We start from the raw sequence: 15,015 nt of genomic DNA, 5'->3' as shown, positions 1-15,015 counted from the left end.
CGTTTTCTGATTACAATTCTTAAAGATCATCTGATGTCTAATCAAACATGACAATCACTAGAATATGCAACTGCACTACTGTAATGAGATATTTGTACCAGTCTGGCCAGGGAACTGAAAATTACTACCACAGACTGGTGATATACAGTGGAGCCATTTTAAAATCAATTTTTATTTGCCAGAAAGAACCAGATTTTAAGCAGGATTTCTCGACATTGTAGTTCCAAGAATAATAATAAAACACAGGTTTTGGCATGCTGTGGTAACCAGGCGGGTGGCAGGCATTGTGATCAATTGCACCAGCGAGAGGCCCGAATCATCTCGGTGGTCAGGCCTCATTAGTATATGGTCAGTGAGCTGCAAGCACTTGACAGGCGTTTCGAGGCAGCTCGCCTGTCCGGGAGGCCGGAAAATTGGCCTGCTCGGCATAGAAGACATATCTGGGCGGGGGAGGGGGAAGGTGATCCCAGGGTGGGTGGGGTTCCGTGTGGGAACCGTTAGCGAGTCAGAATATTTTTGTGGGTCCAGGAGCTGTACTCCTGCTCCGTCTGGCCCCGCAAAAATGAAAGAGAAATTTATTTGTCCCTTTAAGAACCGCTGATCAGGCCACTCCACACCTAGGACCAATGGACAAGGGTGTCTGTGGCACACCATCCACCCATTGGTACATGAAAATCACATCGGGGTCTTACAATGGGCATAGGACACCGATTTAAATAGTTTTGAGCAGGTGTGTTGTCCACCCACTTCAAGGCCTGCTCAAAAATTGAGTTGGGCGGGCCTCGGGCAGCCAATGGGTGGGACATTTAAAAAAACATTTGTTTGCCTATCGCTCTGTTTTCCAGGATAAACGAGGTGGCAGTCCAATGCAAAATTAGCCCCAGCATCTTACTGACAATGGGGTGAAATTTTTCTTTTGATGAAAATTGAGCTAATGTCTGTTTTCTCAAAAGCTAATTACCACAAATGAAATCATCTGAAATACTTTTAACCCCATATTGGCCTCGGAAGATTTTTAGGCGTCCCAGGCATCCGCCTTAAACAGGCGTTAGTCTCCTTGCATATGCTAATGAGGGGCCTAATGCCAATTTAAGAACCCCTTGGCAAAATTCATCAGCACTGAGTGCAGCAGCCGCCAGGTCTGCTCTGCTCATGATTTGTTAAGATTGCTGCTGCCTAACAAGCGGCCACCACCAATAACTCATTTTTTTTATCTACCAGGAGTAGGAGTGCTCCTCCCAGTTCCACAGCACTCCTGAGGGCTGCTGCGGCCTGCGATCAGCCCCCTTCAATTCATCTCTTCCTCTAGGACTTACCTGAGGGCCGGTGCCGGCAAGACAGATGACCCCAATTGAAGCACAGCTAACGGCCAAACTGTCACTAGAGGCATGAGAGATCACCCCAATTATTACAATGAGGCCCAATTTAGGGTGAGACTCTGGCTTCCTGGTTCGGGTGCATGCTACATGCGCGTGGTGAGTTATGCGCCTGAAATCGGACCATAACAAATTTCTACACCTGGGATCCAACATGGGATCAATGGAATAATCTAGCCTGGAGGTGATAAAGGCATGATTGAGGATTTCAACAGTGATGAGGGCGAGTTAGGAACAGAGGTTAGCAGTGTCATGGAAGTGATAATAGCTGATTTTGGGGACGGATAGAACGGGTGGTTTAAAATTCAGCTCCGGGTCAGATAGGACAGTGAGATTAAAATAATGAAGTTACTGCAAACAAATGCAGTCAAATCTTTATTATCATAATAATGGAAGGCACTCCTGATGGATAATGGAAATTGGTGGATAATTGAAAGTCCACAAATTATGGGTTTACACATATAGTACAACAATACCCTAGGCACAAAAATGAAGACAAATACAATACAAATAACATAATCACATTTAATATTTATTTGAATTGGGTTGATTTACATCAGACAGGAAGGGACTGATACCAGTTGGACATGAAATAAATCGACAACTCACACAAGGTTTTGTCTCACAAAAATTCTGGTGGATAATCAAGAAGATGGATAATTGGAACACATTCATTTGAGACTTCACATACACACTTAACCCCACAACTTCGGCAGGGTGAACACTGGAGGGCACCAACGGTTGTGATCCTAATGTGACTGCTGGCATCTCGGCCTACAAATTTTTAGGACCAAGTTCTTTGCATCTTTCTTACATTCTTTCTTGCTTTCTATCCTTCCCGCTCTTCCTCCTTCCATAGGCATTTTTTTTCAGAACAGGCTCTCAACTAAAGAGCAGAACAGAATATTATATTATGTAGAATATTAAAGGCAGAGCAGAGCTGGTAAAATGGATAAGTGCAGCATTAGGTAAACGTGTTTAATAAGGGTAAGGCACACATGTGAATGATACTTTCACCTTTTGGTTTCAAGCAGCAGCAAGAGAGTTGATGTTGTCCAAGAAAAACATTGAAACCGAGAATATCTGACTGGAAAGAAGAGTTTTTAAAAAATAAGTAAGACATACACATCAAAATCAATTTAACCAGCAATAGAGCTAAGCTTTCCCTTTCCTTTCCATTAAACATACTAATCATATCACTGACTTCAATTCTGTGTTATTACAAGAACTGATGTTAATAGATTCTTCAGAAATTAAATATTAATCACTTACGTAGCTTTTAAAAAATAATTTTCTGTGGTAATTTCGGTGTGTAATGGACAGTTCCATGCAATTCCCATTGATTAAGAATCCAATATTAATATTTTCCTGTTAGCATGTAGTGTATTTCTGTTCTTAATTAACAAAATTTCTGTTTAATTAGGTTGGGGCCAAAAATCCACTGCACCTCCAACACACTCCCAGTTTTTGCAGTTGCACCAGAAAGAGCTAAATTAGGCAGGGGCCTGGATAGGCTGGATTCCTCGGCCTTAGGGCAGAGATTCCAGAATGGCCTGTTGGAGGCGGAGCTTCCACTCACCCCAAACAAAGCCATCAGCATAAGAGGGGGCATGGAGTGCGTACAATAGGAGTTACCACTTTCCTGACCTTCAAAGGGACTAAGCACAGGGTCAGTGGAGATACATTTCATGAGAGCAGGCCGACCAATGGCAGCAGTGGGGCTCACCAGGTTCGGATCTATTTTTTAAAAATCATTTTAACGCAACCACCTTACAACGTGGACTGTGCAAGGTCTTTCTAATGGGGACCTGGTATCCCCCTCACCCCTGGAACTGGCTACTTTCACCTAACTCCTCAGCATCGCCAAAATGGCAGATGCCTTAGATGCACCCCTAGAGCACCCACCATTCCCATGGTAATGTGACCTACTCTGACCTCTGAACTTTGGCGGGGTGAGCAGAAGAGGTCCCAAACAGGCACACAGTGGCATGTATGCCGTGATGTTTCCCCACCGCCCCCCCACACACACACACAGATTTTTAGTTCCATCAAATTTTACAATACTGATTTTTTGGTTTTATCATTCAAAGTTCTATGTACACAATATAACAGAAATCTCAAACTGCCTTTCCTTTCACCAGTGCTTGGGGATATTGTTAATGCCCTCGCTTTGTACACGTACTGTTCTGCAGCCCTTTTAAACTACTGTTAACACCCTATTCCTTAAAAAGACCACTGTTAACTCCTGCATCCTCTCCTATTACAGTCCCACATCTGACCACTCTTTCCTCTCTAAAGTCTTTAAATGCATAATTGCTCATTTGTCCCACAATTCCCTATTTGAATTTCTTCAGTCCAGATTCTGGTCTCTCCACAGTACTGTGATCACCCTGGTCAAAGTCACCATTGAGATCCTTTGTGATGGTGACTTTGGCATGTTATGCCTTCTTTCTCTTCTCGATCTCTCCAGGGCACTCAGTGCGGTTGTCCTTGCATGGTTTTATTCCTATCTGTCCCAACATAGTCAGCGCTTCTCTAGACTTGCTTCTCTTCCCTCCCCTGTATCGTCTTATCGGGAGTACCCCAAGGATCCATTCTTGGATCTCTGCTTCTCCTTATTCACATGTTGCCCCTTGGCAACATTACCCATAGGCATAGCATCAGCTTCTATATTTATGCTGATGTCACAAAGCTGTACCTTTCCACCACTACTCTACTGTACCTCTACTCTCACATTGTTTGTCCAACATCATGCTTATGGTCTCCTAAATCTTCTATTATTGCTCAGTGTCCATTCCTCGTCTGTGAATACCTTAGGCAGTTTACCATTTATAAAGTGAAAGGGGTGTGAAACGGGCTGCCGATTCACTATTGCCCATTTTGTGCTACCAAAGACCAATTTCACCCCCACAGAATTAAAACAAGATCGAGTCCACCGAAAATAATACCAATTTTCAAAATATTTGGCCATTTTTCCACAATTAATCACAGATATACTGGGTTGGATTTTCCTGTGAAAATAATGGTGAGGCTAACCGGGCTCACCATTATTTCTGTACAAATCGTACAGTGACTTCCGGCAATTGCACATGTGCAGTCAAATGCGGAAATCCTGAAGTTGCTGCACCAGGTGCCCTGCTCCTCCGTAAACTCCGCGAGTACGACATCTCGCTGGCTGCCTCCCCATTCAAATGAATGTAACAGCATGAAGTTCCTGCACTGACCTCATGGATATGAACTAATCTCACCAAAAAAAGGTACGTCAAGTCAGTTTAAGTCTAAGCACACTTTTAATGGCGTGGTAAGTTTTAATCACTGCTAAACAACCTCTCTGGCACTGAAAATTAACTTTTACAAGTGTGGAGTCTCATTCCTTCAGATTTTAATTATTGTTGGACATTTAAAAAAAAGTTTTTATTTTTAGTTTTTACTTTTTCTTTCTGTCTCGTTTATCTTAATTCAATATTTCTTACTGTCTCTTTATTTCACTTACTGTACCTGATTTTACACTGACTTCACTATTCTGACTTACACTTCCTGGTTCTGACTCTGTGCTGCTTATTAACATGCTTCGCTCTGACTGGTTAAGGAGATACACAGTTGCTTACCCCGTTCACACAGGTTCCAGATGCCCGGGAGGGGGCGCCGCGCTGGACTGAATGCCCCACGAGAGGAACTTGCATTGCAAAAGCCCGTGAAAAGTACACGGGCAAGTCCAAGTCCAACAAACGGCGGACGCCATTCATTCGCCACTCACCAGAAAATCCGGCCCATTAGTTTATAATAAAAAGTAAATAAATTATACAATCAATACAAAAAGTTTTCAGCAGGGATAGTTTGTTTTCTGGGCTGGGAAAGCCATGAAAGCTGCTTCTTAGGAATTCATTTTATAGTAGGAAAAATCCCAATTTTTTTATCATGCAAGTGAATGAAATGTATTAATGAGTAATATTACTGCCTGAATACAATGAAAAGCTCAGCGTAAACATCCTGCCTATAAGAAGAAAAAGAATGTCTCCAGCAGATAAATAGAAACTAATTCCTCCTGTCTGCATTGAATGATTCTTTCAATTACGCCCTATAGACATGTTCACTTCAGTTTATCTACTGCAAATACTGATTCTCATGATTGGAAGCCAGTTTCTGACACATGCAATTAGTTTCAGGTCAGGCTCATTGCCTGAAAGAATACAGAATTGCACCTTCTTTGAATTAGAGATATCTTAGGCTGGATTTTCTCCAAATTACCACCTTTTTTGGGGCAGATTTGGGGCAGTAAACAAAATAAAATGGATCCTTAGAGGCTGAAACCCACTGCACCTAAATTATCCTCCAAAAGAATTGCCAGTGCCCTTTAAGGCCCTCTGGGAACATAATCCATTACATACAAATGTTGCCTTTGGGCATGGTTAACCCTTCCAACTCATTTCTTCCAACTTCTATCGCAAACTCTCCTGCCAAATAATTGCCACCACTATATAAATAGTCTAAGAAGCGGCAGGAAATGGATACCACATTGAGGAGGCCATTTTGTGTTGCTACTGAAGGCTGTTGTTACTTTGCCTGCATATTGATCTGCTTTGGCGATTCAGTCAGGATCTTTGTTATTAGTTTTACTCTGCTTTGCTCGAAGTACTGCTTTTCATTATGTACATGGATTTCCCATTAGGAATCCCTCTATTCTTACGCTATGAAGAGGAGAATGAGCACAAGGAATTTTCTAAAATGGAGGCTCTTAGATTGAAGCATCACAGAAGCAATCCCTTCTCAATATACTCTCAAACCCACCCAGTATTTATAAGCCAAGAAGGTCTTGCTTAGATTTTTCTGACTGTCAATGCCTCAAAAGGCTGCACTTCCCCCAAAGGCCATTAGGAAAATACATCAACTACTGGCTGAAGACCTGCCGCCCACTTCCACCAAGAGAACAGCATTGTCTGCACCAGTCAAGGTCACCACTGCCCTGAATTTCTTTGCAACTAGGTCCTTCCAGGAAATATCTGGTGATCTGGTGATCTTTGTCATATCAGTCAGGCAGCTGCTCACCACTTCATCAAGAAGGTAATTGATGTTCTACTTAAGAGGGGTGCGCAATTCATATTCTTCCCAATGAAAGTATACAAACTAAAAGGGAGAGAGAGCTATCCAGTTCTACAAGGCTGGCAGAGTTCCCACAGGTCCAAGAAGCATTTGATGGAAAGCGTGTGTCACTCAAAGCCCTAGATATAACTCTCTTGATGTTATGCATAGGAAAGGCTTTCATTGTATTAGTGTCCTGTTTGTGTGCAATACCAATCACCTCATTCTGCACATCACTGCCAGATACCCAGGATCCTGCCTGACACCATGCAACAGTCCACCATATCATGATGACTTTAATAAGACTTCCACAAACAGAGAACAGATATGATGAGGCTCGAGTCAGCACAAGAAGTGCCATAGAACAGACTGTAGGAATTCTTAAATTCTATTTTAGGTACCTAACAAATCTCATGGAGAAGTCTACATTTCTCCTGCCATCATACAAAATCCCCCAAAAAGTGAAAGCATATGCAGAAATGAACTCAGAACTCTGTTCACAAGCCACGTTTTCTTACAGAACAAAATTCACCATAACGTGCCATAAATTCCTGTCCACAACCATTTCATAACACCATGTCTACCTTTTGTGCTTACGCTCCTAATCTACTACTGTTATGAGGTGCTCCTTGAGAACGATGAGGTTGTTGAGATGGTCCCCTGGAGGTTTGAGATGACTCTTGTCTCATGGAAGCAGCTGACTCAGAGGCATTAGCTTCTAGCAGCCTTTCTCTTTCACTGGCCGCCTCATGTCTAAAGCTCCCTCGTGTAGGCACTGAAAGGGACGTTAATGCAACAGGTTTAATGCCAGTCTCTGGAGATGATGTGGAGATGCCGGTGATGGACTGGGGTTGACAATTGTAAACAATTTTACAACACCAAGTTATAGTCCAACAATTTTATTTTTAATCCCACAAGCTTTCGGGGGCTTCCCCCTTCCTCAGGCGGTGTGGAAATGACATTTTCGAATCCTTCGCATTTTAAGATCACAGAACAATGCCTGGTGATTACTGCCCGTTGCCAAGGCAATCACAGTGAGCAGACAGAAAGGTGTCACCTAAAAAGGCCACCGAATATACAAACCCCCCAAAAAAAGAGAGAGAGAGATAAGGAAGACAGTCAATGATCCGTTATATTAAAAACAGATAGCATTTGTTCGCTGGTGGGGTTACGTGTAGTGTGACATGAACCCAAGATCCCTAGTTGGTGTCTTTGTGCTGGTGCATGAACAAGTAAGATGCCACAACACAGTTGGTGAGGCTTGGCAGCAGGTGAAGTTTTGAAATTGGCAGGAGATTCCCCATTGGGAGTACCTGGTGGTCATCATTGTGACCAGACTCTTCATGCAAGGTACCCCCTATGATGTGAAACACAGAAGAGCTTGTTTAACTGCTCACACAGGGACATTCACCCTTGAAATAGTTGCTGTGTGTAAGGGCATTGCAATACATTGAGAAAGCACATAGCTGACATTACCTATAATGAGCAATTCCCAGCTTTTATCAACCTTCTGTTACCACACCCTTTTCCATAGGCTCTCCTGTCTGCCTGCCCATGATTTGTAGTTCCTCCTCTTCATGTGCACTCTGGGTTTTCAGCACTACCTTTGGTTATATTTCTGTGGTACTGGATGTAGTTTGGCTTTTCCTTGTGAGAGAGAGAAGACAATATTAAGGGCATATGTGATGATAAGATGTGGAAGTGCATTGTCCCTTTAAATTAACTATCCTTTACAATTAGCAGCAGAACTTGTGGCAGGCAATGTGAGTTGGCCAAATAGTTTTGAGTAAAGATGATGCTTGAGTGTATATAGAAGTTGCTCCTTGCAAAAGTGAGTTCCCCTAACAGCCAGATGTTGAGCGAGAAAGAGTATGATCGGCATGGAGCTAAGAGAAGGCCCTATGAGTGGCCAAAGATGTGTATTGGCACCAGAACGATGACTTACCTTGGCCACCCTTGTGTGGTTATCGAACCTCTTTCTGCACTGTGTGGCAGTTCTTGGGGATGAGTCAGATTGCACTGACTGCCTCTGCCATTTCCCTTCAGAAAGCCTGCACCACTCTCTTGTGGGACTTCCTGCCCTCAGTACCCAACAGTTTGTCTGTCCTGGCCTTCAGTTCCATCACCAGCACCTCCAGAGATCCATCTGAGAATCGAGAGACCCTTTCAGATGCTGACCTCCCCCCCACCCCATCCCCTCCCCCCCACCCCATCCCCTCCCCCACCCCATCCCCTCCCCCATTTCCCCCCACTACCTCCACACATTCCACCACCCCCCTCCCCCCCCACCGAGATGCTGCTGATGCTTCAGACATTCCTGTCATTCTTCTTCCTGCTGCTCAGAAAGTGATGCTGCCCTTTACCCAGCTGCAGCCTGCTTCCGGGAGGAAATTACAGTGCTAAATGGCAAAATCACATGGGTAGGTGGCATTCCTGCTCTGCCACGAACCCACCAACAGAAGGAGAATTCAGCCCCCGGAATCACCACCTCCACCTGTCACCTCCTCTTAAAGGCAAGGCGAAAATTAGGAACTAACGGTAGTAATTCCCCTGGCAGTACTCCTGATCTGTCACACTAACCTTGGTGGAAGGTCAGTGGAAACTCCATGGTGTATCCGAAACCCGATCAGGAGAACCCCTGAGGAAATTCCCAGCATTAGTGTCCACTCAGTCACTCGTTCAAGCACGCACCATCCCAAAGACACACACTCCACTTTTAGTGATTTGGAAGAGAAATCACAGGGTGAGTCACTTCTCACAGTTATGAAGAGGCAGAGATGGTGGCTACCGAGCAAAGTGCATAGCATTGCCAAGGACCCTATTGAGTTGCTTTGTGATTCTGACTTCATGGAGCCAGCTATCAAAAGGAGAATTCTTCGGGTTCACAAATTAGTGCATCAGTCACATGCCTCCTTGCAGATGTTGATACAAACTGTACCTCCAGTTGGACAATATTGAGCAGACGAGTTCTGTCTTCTGCAGATTGCCATTGAGCAGCATATAGCATCAGTGGCATTTATAGAAAAGACCTCTGGAATGCCAGTAATGAGCACATTTACAGCGTCTCTCATAAATGCTACTGATAATTTAGAGGTATTGGATCCAATATGCAAGACACAATAGTAGCTGTCTGCAATGTATATTGAGACAGACTCTAGGGGGTCATTTTTCATTTTTGAACAATGGGTGTTAGTGGATCATACACCCCGCCCAATTAGAAGACCTCATGACAGCACAATGCTCTGTGCTTGAATGGTAACGTGTTAGAACTTGGCCTCCAGCAGGAGAATGTGGCTAGCAGCACAGGAACAGGCAGGTGGCGTTCTATTGCCATCAGCCACCTCTGGACAAGTATAGGAGAAACCCCTGAAAGCAAGCAAGTTCCCCCAGCTGGAATAAAATAGACTACTCCTTTCACACAGGCTGGACTGAATGGGTCTGTTACATGTAGATGTAAATGGGCAGCTGAATCGCAAGCAGTTCTGAAGCCACCTACTCCTTCCAGTATGTATCATGTATGGGTAGGAGAGTAGAACATATATATTTTGAATGTCTCCTCCAGCATGCTGTGGTGTTGAAGGGCCAATACCTGTCAACTATGGCTGATGAGTTCCCTTGTCTTTTGTGGCATCCTTTTTAACTGTATGATGTTATCCAAAGATAGTCCCATGGTGAAAACCATGACAGCTTAGCAGCACAATAATATTTGATCACTTGTCTTCAAGAACAAGGGCATGTTGCTTCTTTCCAGACATCTCTGCCCCAACATTTTGCTGCCAGCGATCCCAGTGGTTGGCTGGGATCATGCCCACTGGTGCCCTCCAAGATTGACCCCTGTCGGAGTTTCAGGATCATTGGGAAGGCCCCTCATTTGCATGGGGCAGCGGGTGGAATTGCCATTTGGGGCAATTCTTTGACACCGTGCCAGTGAAAATTGTGCTGGCCACACACCCATGCAGGAAGTTGTCTAGACAACCCCATCCAACCCAGTACTGCTCCAATCAGCCCTTTGGCAAGAGGGCTTATCCATGATATTTCCCTCTTTAGTAGTCCAGACCATTTACCAGGCCTGATCCGCACCAGTGGAACCCACATGTGCCCTTGGCAAGGCAGGTACACTTCATCTCACTCAGTGTACTGGCTGCAACTGATAAGATAAGTCTCCTTCCTGCATCTGCTCGGTGCGGCATCTTTGAGATTAGGGAGTCCCCACCCCAAGATCTACTTCAGCCCATCATTACTCTTGTAAGGGGCGGTTGGAAGTTCTGCCTTTTACAAGGCATCTCAGAAATGGTGAAGACCTGTCCTAACTGGCTTTCCTCCACTTTCATGGGGATTCCACCAGTCTCCCGCTGATGGGAGATGAGTAGAACCCTATGGAATTTTGAGGCACTCATTAGTATTCTCAACTATCTCATTGCATCTTCCAGTATGGTGAAGGATTCGAGATGTGACTGTGAGGAACAGGATCTGGAAGAATCACCTGCAGAACTAAGGAAGACTATCAATCTCTTACCTTTGTTGGTATTACTTTTATACCCTTCTTCATCTATCAACGTTCTAGATCTCACTATCTCTTAAGATCTCCATAGAATCCCTACATCTCCTCCATTGCTAAAGCTGTCTCCACTTTTTTCCTTTAACAACTTTTAATTGCCTGTAAGGCCCAAGTCTGCCCAAGACTTGAATACTGCAGCTATATGTGAAAGGGAAAGCTTCTCTAACATCTCCAATGAACTGCTGGGCAGGAAACAAGAAAACCTGTGATCTGATAGGCAATTTCTGTCTCACCTCTGGAGTCCACCTTGCTTATGCCTCTATATTTTGTTGGTGGTAGTACAGTCGAATAGTCTCGACACACTGGGGGGTAATTTTAACTTTCTTTGCCAGGCGAAATACACGATAGCGAACCGACAGCCCGTTTTTACACCGCGCCCGATTTTCTGTTCCATGCATTTATAGCTTTGTGGTAAATATAAGATGGCTATAGCCACGACACTGACTACAGTGACTTTATGCCTGACATACTGCCTGTCCCTCCAGTCCCTCTGCAGTTACTGCTACTTTATATTCAGCACTTGTCCTTCTTAAATCCCAGTAAGGCTGGACAATTTTTGTTCACTATATCACTAAAGTCATCTTTCACTTGGATTTCTGAATTCAGTTTACCAAAGATGGCATTTTTGCAATCTGTCAGTGCCACCTTCTTCTGGACATTTCATATGTTCGATGATTGAAAAGGAGAGATTATTGCCCCATTAGATTTATCAAACTGCTGGCGAGAAGTTCAAAACACTTGAGAAATAAATCAAAATGAAGCAATCTGCAAAAAAATAAAACATGGCAGAAAGACGGTCCTCACTGCACACTATGCATTAGTGCATTTTAATAGAATTTCAAAATTTACTAGACTTTTAATGGCCATGCTTGAAAGTTTGAATGAACATTATATAATTTTCTGAAAATTACATTGCGGTTCTAAGCTTTTACTAAAGGGATGGATGGAAATTCCTTTACGCCCATTTTCGGGCCCTAAATGAGCACTGAGCGTGGACCCCCATCCCAGTTTGGGACTGGCCTCGGACCACATTAATATTATTTGGGCGAGCTGCCAGCACCTGTCATGCCTCTACAGGTAGCTCGTCCATTTTAAAAAGATGATTGGCGGGCCGTTTGCTTCGATGGTAAGTCCCAGGAGTAGGCGGGGGTGGGGGGGGGCTGTGGGTGGTGGAGCAGCAACATATTCATTTCCACCACCCAGGCATCACTCTGGCAGGGCGTATCGCCCACACTCTGCAGAACCCACCTGACCCCCATGTATTATTCAGTCAACATAGGCCCTGAATTTGCTCAATGTCCGTAGCGCCATTACAATGCTGTTATATCGCAGGAAAATAAAACCATTCACAAGCAGGGGAAGCAGCACGGAAATTTCCTGGGTAAATTCATTTGCATACGAAGTGGTGTTAATTGTGGCATAATAGCATTGTAAGGGCGCTCTAAGCAGCGTAGGCCCCAGGAAATGTTAGTGCAGAAACGGCACAGCTTCTGCAAAGACTGCATTCTTCATCAGAGCATTTAGGGACAGCAAGCAGAGACTGGATCACTCAAGGCATTTCTCACCTTTATCTGAAGTGCCTCTTGCCAGAAGCATGACCAGTCAATGGCCAGATGTGCCCATTGGGGCACCGTGACAGGGCAGCAAGTCCCCAAAGAGCTGTGCATTTTTCTCAAGAAGAACTGCAAGCTCTCCTGGAAGAATTGGAAGACAGGAGGGGTAGACCCCTTGGTGTGCCAGGCAGAACTTCACCCAGGGGTGTCAGCCTTGTCACCTGGAGGGAGGTGGCCCAGGCACTCAATCCCAATTCCCTCACACTGAGGACTGCGCAGCAATGCCGAAAGAAGTTCAACAGCTTGATCAGGGCAGGCAAGGTAAAGTCCAAAAAAAGTGACGTTTAGTCAGCAAGGGGAATCAAATTGTAAATACAAGCACTATGTTTGTTAGTTTCAAGTGAAAACATGTTTTTATCACTGTACATTTTACACTGATCTTGTACTTTGTTGTTCACGGACATTAAAGTCATTTTTGAAAGGAACCGTTCCACTGGTATGGACATTTATACTCAGGTGATGAATATTGGCACAGTCCTGTTGGGGCATCGAGGGCTGCCTAGTAGTTATATGCTGAGGTTGGTAATGGTTTCAAGGACGATCACTTTCTTGGCAACTGGCACAGAGGTACAATATGCCACTACAGATGATCAGTGGTCGAACACCTCCTGCACAATCTGATTTCGGATGATGCTTGCAGCAGCCACGAATGATCCTTTTGAGCGTTCATCCTTTCAAATTGCTCGGGCCTGCAGCTACCTTTCCTCGGGCAGCATTGGCTGCATTGATGGCCTTTCCTCAGTGCAAAATTGTGCAGAGCACAACGTGCTCTTATGATCCTCGCGACTCTTTGGGATGCGTAATGCAGTTCTCCACTGGATCTGTCCGGACACTGAAATCTGCTCTTCAACAGTCCTATGGTCCTCTCCACAACAAGTCTTGTTGCTGAGTAGGCCTGCTTGTATGCGTCCTCTGCTTGCGTTCTCGATCGCCTTTGTGAAGTCACGAGCCACGGCTGGCAGGCATTTGCCTTGTTTCCGAGGAGCCGTCTTTGGATATGGTTGACCTCATGGAAGAGGTCAGCGAGTGTAGAGTGGCTAATCATGAAAGAATCATGGCAGCTGCCGGCATGCCTGGCATTCACATGCAGGATGTTTTGGTTGGCATTGCAGACAATCACAACATTAAGTGAATAGGACCCTTTCCTGTTCACGAATGTCAGCAGATTTTCTTGCCATGTGTGTGCCATCTACAGCACCCTGCTCCCTGGGGAATCCAGCATTGCGGTAGAACTCTTTGGCTCTCTCCTTCTGCTGTTTGAGTGTGATGCCAAAGTTGATAAACTCTGCCACTCTGCTGAAGAGCACATCCGTGACCTGTCATAACCACTACCTGACTGATGCTGCACAGAGCTCCTGTGGCACCTTAAAAAGATTTGGTGCATTAAACAATTCAGGACTGTGGTCACTTCCATTGCGACAAACAGAGCTGTTCTGGCAGTGAAGCAAGGTTGAAGATCTTTGTGAAGAAGGTCGCAGATATATCCAATGACATCCTTGGACATTCGCAATCTTTGAACACAGAGCTCCTCTGTGCTGTCGATAGACACATGGTCAACGGTAGTACCTGGTGAGCTGGCGCCTTCTGCCATGTTGCTTTATTCACCTCAACTCCACTCAATGCTGTTGCTCTTCCACCTCCATAATGATGGCATCAAGCTGTATACTCAAGGCGAATCCTTTACCTGCTCCAAAGTTACTCCAAGTACGTGGGGGGTCGGGGGGACTGGAGACGTTAAAAGATGTGAGGTTGGGGTGAGACTGTGGGGGACGGTGAAGTACAAGTCTCAATGAGCAAAACTGTAAAACAATGGGTTGAAAAAATGTTTGTGAAGCCAGAAATCAGCAAAGAAAGTTTGGGGACTCAGCAAAACTTTTAAACCTCTCAATACTACTTGCATCAGGTATCTCGATTTTAAAATTACCTTCTTTGTGTTCAATTCCCTCCACGGCCTCGCCCCTCCCTATCTCTATAACCTCCTCCAGCCCTACAACTCTCTGAGATCTCTACACTCCTCCAATTCTGGCCTCTTGTGCATCCCTCCTTTCCATCGCTCCACCTTTGGTGGCCGTGCCTTCAGCTGCCTAGGCCCAAAGTTCTGGAATTCCCTCCCTAAACCTCTCCGCCTCTCTACCTCTGTCTCCTCTTTTAAGACGCTGCTTAAAACATACCTGTCCTAATATCTCTTTACTTGGCTCGGTGTCAAATTTTGTTTGAAAGCACTCCTGGGGAGCGCCTTGGGACATTTTACTAAGTTAAAGGCGGGATATAAATGCAAATTGTTGTCCGGGGGAGCAGCTGCACCTGGTTCACATAGATTTAATTTACCCAGAGTGCAGTAGTGCTATTAAAGCAGAAAATTCTCGTGCATGACACCACCAGATGATTG

The 15,015-nt window shown here is 44.7% G+C and overlaps 1 long non-coding RNA gene across 2 annotated transcripts in view; it reads right to left on the bottom strand.

Annotated features, from left to right (window-relative positions):
- Positions 1–1,925: 1,925 nt before the first annotated feature.
- The window catches only part of LOC137320474 (uncharacterized), a 117,347-nt gene continuing 104,257 nt past the window's right edge, over positions 1,926–15,015 (bottom strand). For both annotated transcript variants that reach the window (XR_010962537.1, XR_010962538.1), the window contains 2 exons: positions 2,394–2,463; positions 1,926–2,262 (listed from right to left, as the gene is read on the bottom strand). This is a non-coding gene — a long non-coding RNA (uncharacterized lncRNA). The remainder of the gene's footprint in view (positions 2,263–2,393; positions 2,464–15,015) is intronic.

Source organism: Heptranchias perlo, chromosome 4 (genome assembly GCF_035084215.1).
Source record: "Heptranchias perlo isolate sHepPer1 chromosome 4, sHepPer1.hap1, whole genome shotgun sequence".
In the NCBI taxonomy this organism is placed as follows: Eukaryota; Metazoa; Chordata; class Chondrichthyes; order Hexanchiformes; family Hexanchidae; genus Heptranchias; species Heptranchias perlo.
The sequence above is the reverse complement of the archived record's forward strand: the minus strand, read 5'-3'. Positions and strand labels throughout refer to the sequence as shown.